General features: G+C 39.2%; 1 long non-coding RNA gene across 2 annotated transcripts in view; it reads left to right on the top strand.

Moving 5' to 3' along the window:
- The first annotated feature begins 1,156 nt into the window (after nucleotides 1-1,156).
- The window catches only part of LOC134547719 (uncharacterized), a 56,041-nt gene continuing 36,487 nt past the window's right edge, over nucleotides 1,157-20,710 (top strand). For both annotated transcript variants that reach the window (XR_010079575.1, XR_010079574.1), the window contains exons 1-3: nucleotides 1,157-1,473; nucleotides 10,584-10,688; nucleotides 10,778-10,986. This is a non-coding gene — a long non-coding RNA (uncharacterized LOC134547719). The remainder of the gene's footprint in view (nucleotides 1,474-10,583; nucleotides 10,689-10,777; nucleotides 10,987-20,710) is intronic.

Consider the following 20,710-nt stretch of genomic DNA (forward strand, 5'->3'; position numbering starts at 1 on the left):
ATAATGTATTTTGCTTTTTCTTTCCGAAGCTTTTATTTCTGTAGTGTGTGTGTTTTCACACACCAAAACAGGGTAGATGCATTTCAACATCGGCTGAGAGATTCAAACCAGATACAAAGAAAGCATATCCCAGACCAGTTTTCTTGCTTGAAGAAAGGCATAAAATTTGTTTTCAGATAGTATCTTGGGAGGGAGGGGTAGTGTAGGAGATCAGGTTATGTATTTATCTATTAGCATATTCACAGTTTGAGGCAATTGTCAGTCACATCAAATAAGTTTTCAAAGAAATATCCGTCAGAGAATAATTGTGTAGAAGCTGCATTGGGAAGGTAAGCTTGTGCACAACTGTGGTGAAGTTCAGCTCCATGAGAATTAGGCAGATCACAGTGCTGGGATCAAATGCTTCATGTCTTTATGCTCCAAAAATGTTCTGGCCTGGAACTCCGTAAACGTACATTTAGAGAAATCACAGTGGTCAGAGCAGGCTTCTTCACAAGAACAATATGTTTTTGGCTTAGTAAGTGCTTACTCTATTTTTCTGCAAATCCTTGTTTTGATTTATATCCTGCATGTTTTTGTCTTCTCAGATGAAACTATATATATCTTCTTTTCATTAATGATTTGGATCTAGCTCAGCAGGGCAGCAGACAAAAACACACACAGTGATCCCCAAAAAAAGACTTACCAGTTTATTTACTTGATATCTGGGTTCTTTTGCACTGAGTTATGCAAAATTGCGACGTGTTTTATTGGTATTTGAATCAAGGGCCGTATTTTATGGTTAGATATCTCAAGGAAGGTGGACAAAAGATGTAGGTCAAACATTATGATTAAAAATACAGACCAACAAATTGCAACCAACAATAGTTCACTTTCCTGCTGCTAATGTATGCTAGCACAATTTAATGGTTTGTGACTTGAGCCGGTTGGAAAGACTTTGTCCTAGTACAAAACACATTCAGTTTGAGCCTGTGTGTTACAGTCTTCTAACTAGCAAAGCTGGAAGGCTGGACATAGCTATAAATCCAGCGTGTTCTGGGAATAGACGCTGGCAAAAACACTCAGAGCTAAATAATCAGGGCAGGATCTTGCTGGGATTTGGATACTGGCTAACGTAACTAAGTGCAGATGTTTATGTGGACTGAAATACATTCCCAGAATAAGAATATTGTGCAAACACATGATGATTTTATAGCAGGAAAGAAAGCCAAGGAAGTGAGGATAATAAAAAAGCACTCTTATTTTTGGTGAAGCATGTTTTGTTTCCCTCTGCTTGCCTGTACTGAAGTGGTCAAGGCTGCCTCTACTGTGTCCCCTGCTGGGGCCTGTTGAAGCTTCTGCAAGTTGCTTGGGTTGTGGCTCTGGTGCTTACCTGAAAGTCTGCATGGGCTCCCATGTGAGTGCCACAGTCTGTCTTAAATATGAGAAGCAAGTGTTTCTGGAAGTGTTACTCTGAGGGAACAGCTGAAACAGGTGAGATGAATCTTATCCCAAATGCCTGGTCATTAGTTTTACAGCTGTTATCTGTGTAATTTTTGTCTGAACTCCACTGGCTAAATAGTGGCATGATTTCTCTTGGTTTCGTCTTATTTATACAGCTGAAGAACTGCCTGCTCTTTATTTTCCTTAGCAATTTTTAATTTAGCTGGTGTTTCTTGCTGTAGTTTAGTCTTCTCAGCCCTGACTTTTGAGTTAGCTGCACCTTTTTTTTTTTTGTCATAATGGTGTCAACTGCTCAATTTTGAGACCTGAATACACTCATGGGAGCCAGGAATACCAGCTTTTTCATTGTGTGTTTACCACAGAATTATGGTTGAAATGTAATGGAATGTCATTCTGAAAGACATAACTAAATTCATTTCATGTTGTATATTGTAAGCAAAACTTTAGATCTTCCTGGCAGGTCAAGTGTGTCCTTCTTAGAGTGAAGAGGAAGCAGCTTCAAACATAATGCTGCAATGTTTAGACAGAGTGGTTACACAGGAGACTTTCCACTGCAATGATGAGATGAAAGCTAAGATGGTGTATCCAGGTTTAGCATTACACTTCGAGGAAGCTGTAGACTACTTGAAGAATGTGTGGAAGAAAAACAGAGGTGAAGAACACTTGACTAGGACACTTGAGAAAAAAAAGAAAGGAACTGGACTTGTGTGTCTACTCTGTTTTCTCCAGGTTATAAGTCTTAAGAAACATGGGACATTGCTGTAAAGATGAAGGGAATTAAGTTCTGTTTGCACTTATGAATAGGACAGAAAATACTGGGCTAAAATTCAAGCTTTCCAAAGATAGTGTAAGCTAAACACTGACATCTAGGCTAGGACGTTGTTGACCATCTGCAAGGACCATCCATTTTTAAGAACAGGGTAAACAAATACCTTTAAGGAACAGATTTACTTTTTCCTGCCCAAGAGCAGTGAAAGTAGTAGACAGATCATAAAGCCTGTCCTGGTCCTAGGGCTCTGAAGTGTTCCAGCCATGTTTTGCTTTTGGATGAGATTTAGGGGGCCTTTTTTAATGGTCCAATTTTTCACTTGTGGTTTTAATTTTCATGCATTCATTTTACTCAAATAGATAAAAATTATGTAGTGTATGCTTCTTGTAAGTATATTTATCCTAGAACCTTAGAATATCTCAGGATGCAAGTGAGCCATAAGCACCAAAAATTCTAATTCCCTGCTCCTTGCAGGGCTACCTAAAGCTAAACCAAATGAGCAAGAGTGTCATCCAGGTGCTCCTCGAATTCAGCAGGTTTGGTGCCATGACCACTTCCCTGAGAGCTCAATCCAGTGACAGACCACCCTCTGGCTGAAGATTCTTTTCATAGTGACCCGTGTTGATACAGGAGAATTAAAAAACAGTTCTCCAGATGTTTTCTTAGCTCCCCCTTCTGTGATACAGGCATACTAGGAAGGTGACAGAATTGTGAAGGATGCTTGTCATATCACTGCATAGCCATGCATTGTGATATGTGCTTATAGGATTGACAAGTATCCAGATGGACTTTTTAAAGACTTTGACCAAAAGAGAGAGAGATGGAAGTCTGGAAGACAAGAATTTGACAAAAAAATCTTCTAATTAATAAATTCTGCTGTTTTAACATAGTCTTTTCATATCATTAAACTTGCTTATGCATAAATTCACCATCTGAGCTGTGTTGAGCCTGACAAAAGTTTGGATTATACCAGCTTGTGTGTAGCATCCTGTTGAACATTTTTTTCTCCTGTTGTTCTGTTGGAATTCCAAAGAATGCATCTTGTTTCAGAAGAGAAAGGGAGGTAATACTGAAGAAAGGCTTATGGACAGGTAGATAAAATGCACACTGGTTTAAAAGAAAACCCTCTTAGATCTTTGCCTAGAAGTAACTGAAAATTAAAACCAGAGAAAGTGATATGATTTGGAAATCTGCCTGTAAAGACAGAATAGGAGGGATCATAATGCGGTTTTCACTGTAGGAACACAGCATAACCCTTCTTTCATCTGAGTAGTACTGTGGACCTGATTCTGTAGCATTTATTTAGGTGACAACTCCCAGTTAATAATTTTTCTGTACTTACCACTTTAGATTATTTTGGAGTTTTTTTTAAATTCAACCTATGCTCCTTTTGCATGTGCCAGAAGCAAATGTCCTTGTTACTCCTGCTGCTGTCATGCAGAGGGAGTTAGAGAGCTGGGAATAGCCCGGAGAAGGGAGCACACGGTAGCACTGCTGCTGCTCCAGGTGGGGCTCCCGCTGACTGCGAGGACCCAGGAGCTTTCACTGGCCCAGCAAGTTGCACTGTGCACATTTGAAAATAAAAAAAATATGAAACTCCTTCCTGAAAACAGGCATGAAAATGCCAGTATTTGCAGTTCCCTTGTATGTGATAAAATTTTTCTCTTCTATTTCTTGAAAAGATAGGAATCTATGCTAGACCAGATGGGCTGAGCCAAGGTTGTCTTAATTCCCTGATGTTTTTGTGCTGTTTTAGTACATCTATGTTGCAGGTTAGTTTTATTTTCAGTTTTTAGAGGGTTTCAAATTTCTAGGTTTAGTGATCTGAATGCTGCCATTTTCCTGGTATGAACTGTTTGGGTTTTTTATACCTGTAATACTTCCACTGGGTGAACTTAAGGGAAGTATACTTCATGGATAGGTCTAAATAGCACAGTGGCTTTTTGGTGGCTGATTAGCTGTTGTTTTGGTGTTAATCCCTGATTCTGATGATGATACATATGCTCCTTAAATTTCCTATTATGTCAAGTTGCTATTGTTTATGAATGTGTGATTTGCTGGTTATTTCTGATTTTATCAGGTTGGGGTTTTTTTTGCAGACAGAGTTACTCAGCTAGTCCAGAGTAAATATTTGCACAACCTAAGATGGAAGAGATTTTGTGAGCACAGCAGTGTTATTGGACTGTTTTATCGCCTTTATCAGGAGTGAACCAAACCTAGGATGTATCATGCCTACATCTAGCACAGCAGCTGTTCATGAAAAACAGTGTGTCAGCAATGGCTTTTTCCCCACCCAAATAAAAAGCTATTAACATTGAGGCTAATTTGTCTCTAGACTTTCACGCTCAGCTGTCTGCTTGTGATCAGAATTAGCTGCTCAGCAAGATTCACTATTGGGACTGAAATTCCTTTTTCCTCATTGGGTTGGAAATAACATTTGTAAGCACTTAAGAAGAAAATAAACCTTTGAGATTACTCTCAGGCTAGGATTCTTCCCCACTTCCCCAGCTTTTTATTTAGGTGGGGAAAAATGCAATGGCCTTCTAGCTGACACAGGAAGAAGATTCTGAAATGCAAAGTAACAGTCTCTCTTTTATATACGTAAGCAGAAGCAATTCAGTCGCATCAAGGAGAAACACAGCAATGCAGTTCAGAGGGCTGCAAGGTTTTCAGTGGCAAGGAAAACTTCCTGACAGGAAAGAAAAATCCACTGAATGTAGTGATGCAGGAATATAGTTGATTTACACCCAGCAGTTATATTGTATCACCTACACTCTCTGAAAGTAGTTTTCTCCAGGTAAGATGAGCATACTTTGAGCAGTGAAGTGTAATTATGAAGCATTTTAAAAAGTAAACAGAGGAAGATCAAATTCAGTGTAAGAAATCTACAGGTTTATAAGTAATGAGCTGGGCTGCGACATGTGACTTCCAATTCTTTTAGCAGATTGATTTTACTAGAAAGGAAATGTTGCAATGATAAAAATTATTTAGGTAATTAATGAGCTCCCTGTGTACAGTGTAGGTAGTGTTGAGCTGCTTGGATTTGAGGAGGTGTAGGATGAGAAGGAAAAAGCTTAGAGAGACATTTTTGTGTGAGTTAACTGATGATATTTTGATAGAGCAGGACACTACTGGGGACTGAGACATCTCAATGAACCTGAAGACTTGGGGAGTATTTGTTTAAGCATCATCTTTTGAAAATAGTTTTGAATACTTCCTTATTTTAGCCAATGTCTTCAATAATTTTATTTTATCAGTGCTACATGTCATTGACAGTGAATAAACTACATGTCATTGACAGTGAATAAACTTCTGGAATTATATATAATTGATGGCTACAGTTTTGCTTTTTCTCTTTTGTGTTTCATTTTGTTACTAAATGGCTACTGAACAGTTTATGTGCTTTCTAAATGACTAAGAAAAATAATTTATATGTTTCTAACTCCAATTCTCCAGCATTTGCCTGTTTCTCATAGAATGAATGTGACTAATAAGAAATATCCTGATGTGGTTCAAGACAATTGGGAAAAATTCAGAAGTGCTTTAGACAGGAATTCAGATATTTTTAACACTGATGTCCTTCCCCGTTCAAGAGTTTTAAGAAGAAATCGTGAAGAATTATCAGCCTTTCTTTAAAACCAGAGTCCTACAGATAATACATTTATTTATATGTATTTTTAAGAAAGTTCAGCATTTCAGATGTTGCCATCCTTGGTTTGTTTGCTTGAGAAATCTGGAGTGTGGCTTTTAAAGTCAGCAGGAATCCTGGAAATCTGGTGCTCAAATTCCAGAGTCTGGAGCCCTGAATTTGCAGTGGTTGCCCCTCTGGACTTACTGTGTCTTGGACTGCAGAAACAGGCAGTTCAGAAGGACATTTGTGGAATCAACTCAATGGAGAAGCCAAGATATTGTCTCAATTATGCCAAACCCTGAAATTCAGCCTTCCAATTTTCTGCAACAATATTATTTAAAATATTTCTGTGGGTGGCCTGTTTCTGAATAAACTAAGAGAAGGCAACTCTCATTTAAAGACTCATGGTGAAGTATCTCCAGGAGTCTGTAGATTTTCACTCTAAGCTCTCTGCTTATGATCAGAACTAGCTGCTCAGCAAGATTCACTATTGGGACTGAGTATCTAGGAGTCTCTGCTTGTGGTTATTTTCAAGTTTTCTTTCCTGTTGAAGGAAGGGAGGGAGTTGTTTACATAGAATTACTCGTGTGAGTGGTACTTAGCAAGCAAAGCAGCATTCCTGTTGCAAAGTGTTTAAAACCTAGGATTTAACCCATGCTGTTACAGAGTGGGAACAGTGGAACTGTAGCAGTTCACAGGATTGTCTGTGGAAAAATACAACCCTTCTCTTCTGGGAACTGGGCAGGTCTATGTCTCGACCTTCCAGGTGAGGAGTGGCTGTGCAGGGTGGAGGAAGGAAAAGGTGCTGTGACTTGTCCTCCCTGTCTCCTTTCTGCACCAAAAATCTGTAATGTACCTGTGGATTGGCACAGGGGAGGAAGGCACAGCCCTTGGCCAGAGTGGCGCTGCCCAGCCAGTGACAATTGATTTGGAACAGTACTAAGGAAGGCACAGATTTACCTGGGACAGATTAGGGGTCTGTACCATTTAGTTAGTGGTCTAACCAAGCTCTGACTGGTCTAACTGGCACTGCTGGTGCAGCCATTTTTCACTCCTTGGCCCAAAGGGTCCCATGATGGGGAAACAAGGCAGCACTGCCCCAGGAGAATGGTGCTACCAGGGCAGGAAGAGCAGGGTTAAAATCTTTGTTCCAGCCTCTTGAACCTGACACATTTTTTTTATATGAGCAGCATACAAGGAGAGATGATCCATGATCTTGGATACAATGGGCTAATAATGTACAGAGAAAGGAGCAAGACCTACAACATTACAAAGTTCACCTAAGCTACTCTGTGGAATAGACCCTTATTAGTATTAAAAGCAACTCAGACGTGCTCTGTATCATTTTGATCTTCAGTATCTGGTTATCTAGTATTTGAGAAACAGTTTCATCTTCCCATCATAAGTGTCATTCATCTGCTGTCTAGATCTGAGCATCAGAGATGAAACAACAGAATAATTAGACAAGACATTAAAAACAAAGCTGAAATAAAGCATGAAACAGAAACACAGATGGCCCCTTATTGATGAAACAGTGAGATAAAAAATTTATTACATGTAGTTCCGGTAAACCCCAAGGGTTTTGCTGAACTTTAGCAAATTCTATCTTACCTGCTAGGATTATTGCATATGTAAGCAATACTCACCAATACTGGATAAAGAAACCTCAGCTGATACTTCTGTAGACTTTCAAAGGTCTCTGGAAAAGTAGTAGTAGAAAAAGTGCTGCTGTTTGTTATGGTTTGGCCTAAGACAAAAAGCAGCCAACCAACCAACCCCATAATGTTAAATATACCATCAAAGAGCTGAGAAAAGGGAAGACAATATGACAAAACTTAGAGGAACACAGTTGTTTTGGCTCTTCAAGGATGAAGTAATACTGGTATCCTTCAAAGCCTTGAGCAAGCCTGAGATGATGGAAAGAAGAAGGAGGAAACTGTTTCCTTCTAAAAATGTGTGTTATGATGCCAACAGTCTCTTCAACACTGCTACCAGGCCAGACTCAGCCATCCCCAGGACACCCTTGTTTCAGAAGCTGGTGATAACAGCATCATGCCAGAATCAGATACTGGAGGAGTGATAACCCTGAAATAGTAACATACTTGAAGTTCTCATGGCATGTGAAGATTTGGGAAGTATGTGTGTGAGAAGAATGTTGTACATGCCTGAGCAGGACTCTGTTCAGGCAGAAGGATTTGTTAGCTGATGTCCTTTCCTAGAGGATAGGCACTCCTACAAAGACTGTGGAGGTGCCTTGACCTCCAATAGCTATTTGTCTTTTGGGGTCTGGCAGAAGGCCCTTTCTTAAAGAAGATATGAAAAAAATAAAAATCCACACAACATGGGTTTCCCCTGCCATCATATTCCATTCTCTGATATACCTCTGCTTCAGGATAAACACCCTAGGGAATTAAATCATGGTGTGGATTAAAAGTAAAGGGCACTGACAGCATTGCTTTCAGACACCTTGCACTCATGTTGCTTAAAGTGTTGATGATATCCAGCTGGTCTGATTATGTTTTTCTTGCAGAGTCCTACCACAGGGACAATGGTTTCACTCTGTCCTGGCACAACACTGAAACCAAGGAGCTGAAACCTCAGTTCCAGCTTCTGCTTCCTCTGATACTGTCTATAACCTTAAGAACCTCAATAACTCACTGATGAGATTGGACCTCTTTCCCTGGTAACTGAAGTGTGCTTCCTAATGGTTAAAGAAAGTTTTTAAAAAGTCTTTTAAAGCATGAAAGAAAGTTCCATTTATTACGAGTCAGTGTTTTGCATCACACAAAATGAGACAGTGTTATTTTTGCCCTTGACAGGAAGCAGCAGAAAGGCTCAACTCACACCCCCTAAGCTCTAAGAACTGCTCACATTCACATTTTCAGTATCTTGGTTCTGAGGCAGTGCCTTTGTTCTCTCAGCTCTCACTAGCGTTTTCTGAGCGTTTTCTCGAGATTTCCTGCCTTTGGTGTCTCCCTGAGCTGTGGTCCTTCCACTAGAGGTCGGCTGCAGCACACCATCACCCAGGAATTCGCCAGCCTCCACAGTTCTCGGGATACCAGCAGGAAGACTCTCAGTTTCATTTTTATTGCCATCCAAAAGGCAAAACCAAACTAAAATCTCCACCATGGGCCCAGGTTCCAAAAGAGATGTGTAGCCATTAAGCAGAAAAAACAGATTGCTTTAAAATGCATGACTTGCTTTACAAACTGCACGCTGAATAAGCACAGGTGATCAGCTGAAAAGGACAAAGGTTTGCATAAATTGATCTGTAAGATTTTCCTTTAATTAGCATTTGAGCTATTAGAGATAAGCAGACACGTTTACCCAACTAGGCAATGATATACACTACCATCATTGTAGGCTGGCTTAGTTTGTAGCATCATAATTTTTGAACAGGACTTTCAAAGTACACCTTCTGGGCTAATGGTAGTCTTACCAAAGCCACTGATAAGAAATTTGCTATTAACTTTGGCTGAAAGACAGTGGTTTTGAAAATCCTGGTTTTCTATTTGGAGGTGCCAGAATTAACAGCAGGGAGTTTCATTGTGTCTGCTGGAAAACAAAAGAAACACAGGATCAGAATATCTCCTTTGTCCCTTTACCACTCCACTTATTTTCATCTCTCTTTTTTTGGCTGATAGTATGCAGTATTGCTTTACGCTAGGATTTAATATCCAGCTTAGGAAATTTATATCAGTACCATCTCCTTTTGTGCTTTAGGTTCTGCAAAACTCTAGAAGCATCTTCTGCAAGCAGCAGACTATGAGAACATTTCTAGTTTATGATGCAGATGTTTCTCAGTCAGAGAGCTGAGACATGCTAGATGCAGCCAGGACTTTGGAAAAGAGAGGCTATAGGATTCATTATTTAAAGATAATTATGAGGAACTTTTCTTTTCCAGTTGTATTACTCCTAACTAGTCTTCAGGATGTACCAAGATACATTTCAGCAATTAAAGTCTAAAATGTTTCTTTTGGCAAATGGAGGGATGATTTTTCAAATAATTCCGGCCTTATCAAACTACAATATTTCTGTATAGTCAAGAATCCCTATTCATATCTGCTGAAAATAGAAACTGAATGTGGTGCTCTTGTTTTACTATATATTGCCTCCTATATAAAAACATGGAGCAATATTCATAAGTTTTGTGGTTACTTTTATGTCAACCAGATTAATCCTAAAGTAGATCCCTGGTAGCAAAAGCTTTTGATGAAACTGCAACAATAGAAAAAAGGAGATAACCTGATGGACCTTCATCCTAAATCTGTAGAGGTAATATAAGTGATTAAAGTGATTTCATTTAAAGTTATTTTAATTTATTTATTGGACACTTACAGGGAGATTGAAATATCTAGAGAAAGGTTGCCTCAGTATGTATGATGTACTTATGCTTGAATTCATTAAAGATCCATTACTAAGGTGCTATAGAGATATTTTCCCCCCTTTCCCAGTTCAGCAGTTTCAAAAGGCAGCTCAAACACTTGCATAAATATTCAAAAGCTCTGAAGTTCACCCAAATGAAGTCGAAATCAGCCCTGGAATTTGTGTCAAAGGGGTTGATCAGAATAGCTCTTTTTGCAATGCGACCAAGGTTCAGCCCTGTGTTCAAAAGACAAGGAGAGATGCTCTAATAATAAGGTGCAAATCGGTGGGGCACCATGTGCCTCAGGGAGTGACTACTGAGTGTCTCAGTATGCTGACTCATTGACCTTGTGAATTTTGGTTCTGGCTTCCTAGGTTCTCTTGACTATGGTGATACAATACCATTTTGGGACATTTGGAGGATGTGCTACCTGCCACCCAGCCTCTTTGGAAAAATGGCCATGTGTCTTCACAGATCAGGTATCTTCTACATCCACAGGGAGCCTGAGGCACCTCTAACACCTCTCATTTGTCCTGATTGCATCTTATTCACTGTGTGTACCCTTCAGGGCTGATCTGCACCTAGCCAGCAAGAGCTGCTCATTCACCCCTGCTGTGGACGCTTGAAGGAGCTGCGGGGTGTGACAGGCCAGTGTGCTGAGGTCTTGCCACCTTTTCCCGGGGAAATTGGAGCAGGTCTGGTATCCTCATCTGTATAACTGGTATAACAGGAGTGTTCTGCCTCCAAAACAAGAGGAAAACGAATGCAGTTAAGATGGTGAGCTGCTACTATAGAGCTTGATCTATATAAATATCTCATCCAGTGACACTGATAATGGTGTCAGAGCATGGGGTTTCTTCCTCTCATCCCCCGGGTGAGCCTATAGCACTATGAAAATAAAGAACACCTTATAGCTCATCTCCCAGTTTTACAGAAAATAAATATCTTCTCTGAAGCTGTGGAGGAGTTGTGCCTCTATGTGTCCTTTTCTAGCAATAATCACATTCTTGACAAATGGAAAGTCCTTGGTGTGCTTCTTTTTCTTGTTTTATTACTCGTGTGGTGTCTCCAGCTCATGTGAAGCTGTTTCAGCCTGGAAATGTTGCTGAGCTGCAAAGTTTTCTATTCCCAAAGAACCACTGCAGCAGTCCATCCAAATACCTCTGTGCTCAGGCTTGAAGAGTCCCTGCCATCTAGAAAGGGGGTAGTGGGCTTGTCAAAGAGCTGCAGATGATGCTGTGGACATGTCTGAGTTGTGGGCAAGCCTTCATTTGGGACTCTTGTTAGCTGGTAGGTGTTTAGTAGAGAAGCAGTAAAGGATTAGAAACAGCTGACTCCCAACCAGTAAGAAAGAGAACAAAATAAATACTTGGGAAATTAATGGAAATGTAATTTACATAGAATTTGATATTTAATTTACATTTTTATTAAAGGCTTCTTGGTCCCCTGCCCCTCTTTTTAATTTTTTTTTCTCCTGTGTTAAACAAGGTTCCATTTGTTCCAAACAGATGACAAAGAGTCTTATGAAACTCCTGTTCTTAATATCCTTGGACTTCCTGTAATGCTTTGCTAGAAGTTGTATCAAGAAAATTTTATAGATACTAATAACTGCTAAAATATGACTATGTTCTTCAAACTATACTTCTGATAGAAGTGGCAATTTAAAAAACTCCTGCAAGGTGAGATGTGCGGTTTTTTAATTACTTTTGTACTACTATTAATTTTATTTAACCTAGAGTTTGGCAGTACTCTCTATTTTAATATTCTCACTGGTTCCTATTTAACATTCATTATTCCTTTTGTGGGTCTCATAAAGCATATGAGAGAAGAAATTTGATTTATAGGCTTTACAGCTGAATTTGGCTTTACAATATTTTAACTAAGGAAATGAGTTTGATTTTGATGATACTCTTAGAAAAATTAGATGTTTATGGCATTTAAAAAAAATTAGGACTGAAATAAGTTTTCTTTTATGATCTTTGTTTTTTCATTTTCTCATGCCAGATGCTTCACAAAGAAACCATTCTTTCAAATCTTGCTACAGCAGGTAGATTTTCTGGAAAGCTTGGGTGCAAGCCATCACTAACAGAAGTAAAACTGGCTTTGCTGCTCACTGAGACAATGAAAAAAAATAAAAGAGATCATTCTGCTTGTTTTTTCTATAGTGATTTGCTCACCAAATACAGTATGTTTGATTTTGATCATCATTCCTTAAGGATGAGGGGTAACAGGAAATGAGAGAGGTAGTTCCTGCCCTCCATAAATCTTAGGAAAAAACCCACTTTCATATTCTTTCCAATCTGGTGTCTTTCCTCCATATGCTGTAATAAGCAAATCTGTTCTACATTTTGACCTTGGAGAGGGGGCAGCAGAGAACTTTCTCAAATAAAGGAGAAGCAGTCAGGAGCAGTGCTGCAGAGGGCAGAGGCTCTAAACTGAACTTGACTCACAGCGGGATGGGGTCTGGTGTGCTGACTCATTGGCCTTGTGAATCTTTTGTCTGTATTTGGTGTGAGAGTGATGGAGGATCTCCAGCAATGTGTGGCAGCAGTGTTTGAAGCACATCCTGTGTGGTCAAATTCTATCACTTCTGTTCATGCTGCTGGACAGCAGAGCTACAATCATGTCTGGGAGGAGTTCTGCCAGATACTTAAAAGAGTAGAAATTATGGATAATGAACAATTAACACGTCTAGCAGGCATTTGTCAGCTTTGATAGAGGACTTTTGTAACAGATTTCTGTTTGGACACCAGCCTTCCCCTTTTTCAAAATTCAGTCTTCTGCTACTGCTGGAGCAGGAGCTGCCCAGCTGCAGTGTATGGTGGTGTGCCAAAGTTCCTCTGCTCCTTGAGCTCACCAGCTCCAGAACAGCACAAGCAGCGTGAGACTGCACCTCTGTAAAAATGACATAGGGACGTGCCTGGAGCAGGGCTGGGGTGTAGATTTGGCCACAAGAAGTGTGTCATAGTATTTACTGAAGGGTAATGGTCTTAGGGAATGTGTTAGTGTGTGTGTATGGAAGGGAGGGGAGGAAGGAAGGATGGGAGCATGACCTGGTTGCTGGAAGCCATGCAGCAGCTGAGCACCTGGGGATCAGAGAGCAAATGCCTGCTTTGAGCAGGGGCAGGTGTGATAGCAAGTTCCTCCTCTAAAGGAGGAAGTGGCATCTGTGGACATCACCTCACAGAGGCTCAGAGCCTGCAAGAAATCTCCACATTTTGTAGAGGGGGGGAAAAAGCCCAAATGGTCTTGCTGTGGGTGGAGGTAGTGAAAGAAAAGTAGGATCTACTTCTCTGCTATCTGGGGAAGTTACAGTATCTGTGTGGCAAGCTCTATGACTAATCCTCTGAACCTGAGGCACTCAGATGCTCATGGACTTTGACTCCCTATTTCTTTATTGTTTTTTGGACTGAGAAGCCCTTCACAGCTGATGCATTTTGTACAGAAGGGTTACATCCCAGAAGTTTTTGTTTCTACAGACCAATTCAATTTGGGCTCCCTCTACCCATGCCTGCACCAGTGGGATCTGGTGGCAAGGTAAGAAAAAAATGGAAAATCTCCTCACTCTGCTGCTGTTTCTTTTAAGAAAAAAAAGATCTCTGCTACTGGAGCTGAGGCAGCCTTAATGTTAATGAGAAAGTCTTGTGCCCATGCACTTGGCCAGTATCAAGCATGTCAATAATACAGGAGCAGGACAAAGGGAACAGAAAGAGAGCATTTAGTCTCACACATGACCTCTTTCCTGCTGATTAATTTGTCCCAAGCTTGATACTAACTCTGTGTTAAAAAATATAACCATATTTTTCTGTCAGGAAAATTTCCCACGTGCAAAAAAATACTGAAGCTCTTCCTACCTCAGGAAGACCCAGACCAGGAAACATTTGACATCTTAACGAAAACTTCAGGAAAAAACTCCAAACATTGGGTTGACTCATGCAAGCAATGGATATGCACTGTACATCCTTTGTCAAGTACACTAAATCCACAACTGGATTGGGAAAGGGTACCTGTTTGAGGGCAATGCAAGGGATGTGACTGATTTAAATTTTAAAACAGTCTAGTCATCAAGGTTATTGAAAAAATAGAATTTGATCCTCCACAAAGAAAAAAATATGCTGTCCAGGTCTCTCTCTTTTAAAATAAAACTTTAGCTGCTAGCCAAAAATGTGCCATCACTTTTTTCTTTATGTCGTTCGCATTTTTCAGACAGCATTGTCTGTTGTTTTGGAGTGGAAATTTTAAATGGAAATGCTTCATCCCATGCTTAGTCCATATACTTACCATGACATTTAATAGAAGTGTACAATAAATGCTATTGATTAAGGAAAACATATTGTAAAATTATTTGAATTCATGCTATTTTCAATAATACAGTTGGAAGGACCTAGAGTTTCTCAGATTTAAGAAATTAGACCTTTAGAGTCAATGAGAACAGGATGAGTGAGAATGTTCATACTAAGTAAGATAAAGAAATTTATTCAAAGATAATCTGTCATTGCAAAGATTATGGAAAGAATTCATTGCATGACAGTTTGTCATCAAGGTTTGCTTGGCTTGAAGGAATTCTTGGAGACAATACACTCATGTCAACTTGCAAATATACAGAACTGCCAAGGTGGTCCTAAGTTTATCTGTGCCACTTCTAATAGAACTTCGTCAGAATGTCTCATGCTGAGCAGGATGAATTTGACAAGCACCCATTTGTAAAGATACAATAACAGGATTTTCTGTAATCAGAAAAACCAAGGCCAAGATTAATGCTATAACACCTTTAGCACACTGAAAAGAATTCCAATTTATGGCATCCAAATAAATTTGGTTAGAGAAGATATAAGAATTTTTCTTATCTACTTGATTGTCTGAGACAATGAAATAGATAATGCCAAGTAAATCACTGTCCATAATGATCCACAATTAGTAAATACTGCGTGACTCACAGTGGTTATCTCATTTACACTGATACTAATACCAGTTTAATTCCAACTGATACTGGTGGAGTAACTCCTGATGTTTGTGAGAAGGCCTGGGAATTGCTACCAAGGCAGGTGTAGGTGTTTTCTTGCTTGCTGTTCTTCTGCTATTCTTTTGCTACAGTGCTGAGTGTACTCAAAAGAAGTGATAAAAAAAAAAACCAAACCACGTATTTAATTTCATTTTACAGAATGTTGGATAGAGCATTTAATGTATGCTTGTTTTGGGGGTGTTATGTATATGTCACAGTAAAACTTTCCTACAGCCTGGTCTGATGTTATTTCTTTGTTCCACACTGTGATTTTACCCCATGCTGTTCCTGTGACCTCCTGGAGCCCAGAAATTGGTTATGCTTTTATGTCTGGAGGAAAGAGGATGAACTAGGAGGTCAGACATGTCACTAGCCATAGCTGTTCTGAGGTTTTAGTGAAACAGATGTTCTGAATTTCTTTGGAAAATTCCCTTGTTCTGTCCCTTGCCACAGTCTTGTCTTTGAAACAGGGACAGCACCTTCATGCAGCCCAAGGACAAACCACTAAGGATTGAAAAGAAATCAAATATTGTAGAGTTATATGCTGGGATAATTTCACTGCTGGCTGGATTATGAGTTTCATCCGGTATGGAACTTCCTTCCTTTTTCTTTCTCTTATGATAAAGTCTATGCATAGAACTGTTTATGTATTAATATATTTAATAAAGCCCAAAAGAAGGAAAATCAAAGATATCAATATATTAACAGAAGCAGTAGTGCCATCCTTTTCCATTATTCCATACTGCAGGTTTCCATGACTATCAGTCCTGTAGGCAGCACCAGCCTTCTTTTAGACAACAGACATAACCAAACTGTTTGCTTTGGAAAGGTTCAGAAATCTCCTTGGATAGTAAAAAATGTAGTGACATTTTTCCTGTTTGGAAAAAGGTATAGTTATACAGGCAGCTTGCAGCTGCTCAGGCTAGAAGGCATCACAGCCACTGCCCACAGGGAGCACATAGTGGGAAGAGCCTAATTGTCCCTTCTTTTTTTATGTCCCCTGAGGAGTTTGTGAGCTTATGGTGAAAGAAAAAACAAATCTGCTGAGATCAGTTAATTTTTTAAGAGAGGAGCTGTCATCTGACTGAAAATGCAACTGTTCACTCGTTCCAGCTAATGTGCCTGAGGATCCTTAAATATTTCAGGTCCATGGAGAGCAGTCTGACAATCAGTACTGCTTAAAGGCTGATTGCCTAAATCCCAGCACAGAAGATGCTGCCAAAGGAGACACTGGGTTTTCTGGTGAGTTCTCAGCCACACGTTCAGTACACACGAAGGTGAGGTACCACCCAAGTCTTCCAAAGCACGTTCTTCACCAGGAGTCCCCTATCCAGTGCTCTGGATCTCTCCATGCTGTGTTCGGATCAATTGCTGAATGATCTGAGGGATTCAGGGTAACCGAATCGTCAGAACCCTATGTCTTGCCCTTAGCAACTAAAACTTGTATTTACCAGTGCTCTGTAACAAACCTGAGAAACTTCAGGCACATAGAAGTACAATGTCAATTATGACTGCTAGATAAACATTTGCTTAGGTAAGTGCTGCTGGTTGTGCATAAACTACAACCTTTGTAAGTGTGGGACTATCATACAGCATAGATGTTCCTGAAAAATCCAAGGCATTCTGACAAAATTTATGGAAATGCTTATTTAAGTAACTCCTAATGACTTCTAAAATGTATTATTAGATTTAGGTAGACCTTAGGACTTACAGGTTTTTAATCTTGGATGAGGGCATGTGGCCGAAGTGAGATAATTTGTACATTTACTTCACAGATTTGAAAAAATAACTACAAATGTAATTCCTAAGGTTTATCAGACTTAAAGTCTCTAATTTTTTTGGTGGAATACCCTGAACTTAATCAGTATCTCATGCTGATATTAGTGTTTTGATGTGAGGTATATAGTATTTTGTCTTTTGAGCTGTAGAATTTCTGCTACTTAACACTCATCCTAAAGTTCTCATGTAGAAAACCTGAAGAAGCATGCTAATATTCTACAAGAATTTTTTGTCAGCATTTTGAACTCGGATTTATTTCTTATTTACTGGAAACGTGTGTGCTTTTCTCCCTAGAATCACATAGAAGTAAACACAAATGCAGAACTATGGCTATAACCAGAAAAGAAGTAGGCTTCCAGCCCCCATTTTTCTCTCATGCAAGACTTCAAACATTCCATCCTCTCCCTAGAAAAAAACCCAAAACAACCAAACAACCAAACCAAAAGCAAACCAACAAAAAAACCACCAAAAAATTAAACCAACCAACCAAAAATGTAACCCACACCACCTTCATCTGCAAACATGAAAATTCCTAAACTTCTTTGAAAATAAACAAAATATGGGGAACAGATATGGAATTGATGATATTTTTAAGGTATCTTTAGTTTAATTTCTAATATGATCACATTTATCCTTTGAAAATATAATCAGTACAATTCCTAAATGAAAGCTATTTGGAACTAGAAAATTGTATTTTCCCCCTAAAGAAATGTTGAACAGAGTGCTCCAGCATCTTCAAATTTTCAAGTCAGACAAAATAATTTGAAAACTTTTGCTTTCCAATGGGAGGTGTCAGCTTTCCAGGGAGCAGGTGCTGGGACAAAATCTCCTGAATTCTAGATAATATACCTTTGTTTTCATTCCTCTTTTTTTTCAGTGGCAGAGAAATGATGCAAAGATCAGTTCTGACCTTCCATGTATGCAATCTCTGATGCGGAGATTAGATATGAAATACTTCAGAGAGCCCTCGCAATGAGAGAGACATTATTGCACAGGGGCCTGTCTTTCCCCTGGACTAATACATGGATATGGATATGGATATATATTCTTGAACTTCAACTAAAGTCTAAATAAATATTTACTAATCTGATTACAGTTTATTTGGCAGTGAATTTAGAAGCAGAGGCAACAGTACTTCCTTAACAACAGTCTCTAATGTGTTTTGTTTGTTTTGAGGTTTTTTAATATACTGCACAGACTGCCTTTAAAGAACTGGAACAGCAGGAAAGCCAATTTACTGGCAACCTACTCGAGACCTACCTAACACATAGGTAGCACATGCTATAAACACAAAATATGTGGCATTGTTTCTTAAATACATATTCATTTCAATGCTCAGAATTCGAGGGGTACCTGTGTTATGAATCTCTCCACACTGTAAGCTGTGAGGCAGTGTGACAGCTCAGCACACAATCTATCTGAAACTGAAATTGAGTCAGCATTGTACCCTCCCTAGCAGACTGCTTGGGATGATCAGGGATGTGAGTTACACTGACAGAAGGGCCTGCAAACCAATGAATTACTGTGTGTTAAAACCATTTTCTGTTACACTTTGAGTTTCAGCCTGGAAGAAAGTAGATAATATAAACGTTGGTACATAAGTGTTGTTCTATAAGCCACAAAGGATTTATTAAGGCCCATTAAGCCTGAGCAGAACAAGAGGAGAAAACCCAAAACCTGCAGCAAAAAAAAAAAAAATCACACAAATATCCAGTTACTTGATTTGCTGCTAAGATACATAATTGGGTATTAATGTTTCTTATAGACATTAAGTAGTATTTAGAAGATTTGAGTAGTCTCTTTAAAATACGACTCCCGAAACAAGCACAACAGGGAGAAGTCTTCATTTCTTCTTTTGGGTTTTTTCTGTAAAAGGTCTCTAGTTTTGTAGTCACACACCCCTTTTGTAAGGTGCGGTAGTCTTGACTGAGATGTTTAGGACTAAGAGCAAGAATCGCCAGAAGAAAATGTCAAGATCTTGAAAGTGGAGATATTTCAGTGAATGTTCTCCATTGGTGGTTCCATAAGGTTGTTTAAAAACACAATCAAAAACTTCTCTCTGCTATGGTGACATCAACCCAGAATTTGCTCAGTTATTTACCTCAATCAAGTTGAATTTAATTCTGTAAAGAGCTTTGGTTTAACCTTTAGCAAACTCTGCCCCTCATCATTAAGAGCAGTGAAACAGACAGTGTGTTCAGAAGAATAAGGAAAGAACAGAATGCAGAGAATCATATCAGAAAAAGGAAAGGAATCTGACCGAGCTGATCCAACGTTCAAATTAGGTGAACATTTGTCAGGGGTGCCTCATAAACCTTACGATAAAGAATGAACTCTGATTCAGCATAGACCCATGAAGCTGATAAGCTTCCCAGCATGTCTAAATTTTATTAATATTTCAATGACTAAGGGAAATTGATTTTTCTTTTCTCCATCCTTTCTTTGAATAGAATTTGAGACACCTGGGAAGCATTGGAGATCCTGTCAAGGCAGATGTTAGGACAGACAGTGAAAAGAGGAAGTCTGCAATACATCGTGCATTGTTATTTGGCACTGAAGGGAGAATAAAGGTGCATTACACACCAGGAAATAGCAAAACCAGTGGAAAACCAGGACCTTGCATTTGCTTGCTAGATTCTTACATGGAGAACCATTTAAAAAATTTCCATGGTTATACCCCTATACCAAGTGCTTATTTATACTGGAAGATTAACTTCAGTAATTGTACACCCAGTGATGTATGTATGTAATTCTCTTTGTGGCACTCCTTGTCAAGAAACAGAATCTTTTGAAAATGAACACCACTTCTGCTGACTGCAGTACTGGATTTTTGCCGGGGGTGTTACCAACCGAACTAATGACTCACTGCCAAGGTAGACAATTCTCTCTTAAACATGCTGATGGGTTTTTTAGAAAAATAAGGTCATTGTTAAACTAAGTTCTGATGTCACAGCAATTTGGGACACCAGTCAATGAGTGTTCCTTTTAATTAGTGCTCAAGTCTTTGTGTTGTGTGAGCTTATCTTCAAATCTTATGAGTGGCACTTAGCCAAGAAGGCTTTAAAAATATGTCAACATTGAATATCAGAATTTAAGATTTTTTTTTTCAAACTTTAGCTAAATTAGAAAAAAGAAGAAAAGTTCTACCTTAGTTCAAGAGCTAATCTTTTGCATTTTGATGCCTTCTTGGTTCTTTTTGTGAATTTATATTACTGAAGAAAAAACAACGCACAATAAAAAACTCTTACAGTATATCTTACTCTGTGACAATATAAATGAAGCCACAGTGTAGGTCTTACCTGTAAAAAACTAGTATTTTGGTGATATTTTATTTAGTTGTTCTCTGCTAATGGCAAAACACCATGCTATTGAAATCTTTGCAGAGCTGGTTGCTGTTTCCTGGGTGTGTCTTTTTCATGGCACAAGTCCACAGCACTCAGTTCATGGAGTTTGCGGAGGTGGAAAACCATGACAACCCTCACACTGGTGAGGATGGATATATTCACACACAGGACCAGTGAGGGTTTTACATAATATATGATGTGAATTTAGAGGACCCAAAGGAGACTGGGAACAGCTGCTGCTTGTGTATTAAGAAAGATAAACATAAGATATCCACAGGTCCAAAAGACCTATGATAGTTGGGTTTGCTCTTTTCAAGGTAGGCCAAGCCCATGACTTGAATTGTTGTTGTACTTCCGCAAGACCAAGTGCTGACTG

This window comes from Prinia subflava, chromosome 2 (genome assembly GCF_021018805.1).
Source record: "Prinia subflava isolate CZ2003 ecotype Zambia chromosome 2, Cam_Psub_1.2, whole genome shotgun sequence".
NCBI lineage: Eukaryota > Metazoa > Chordata > Aves > Passeriformes > Cisticolidae > Prinia > Prinia subflava.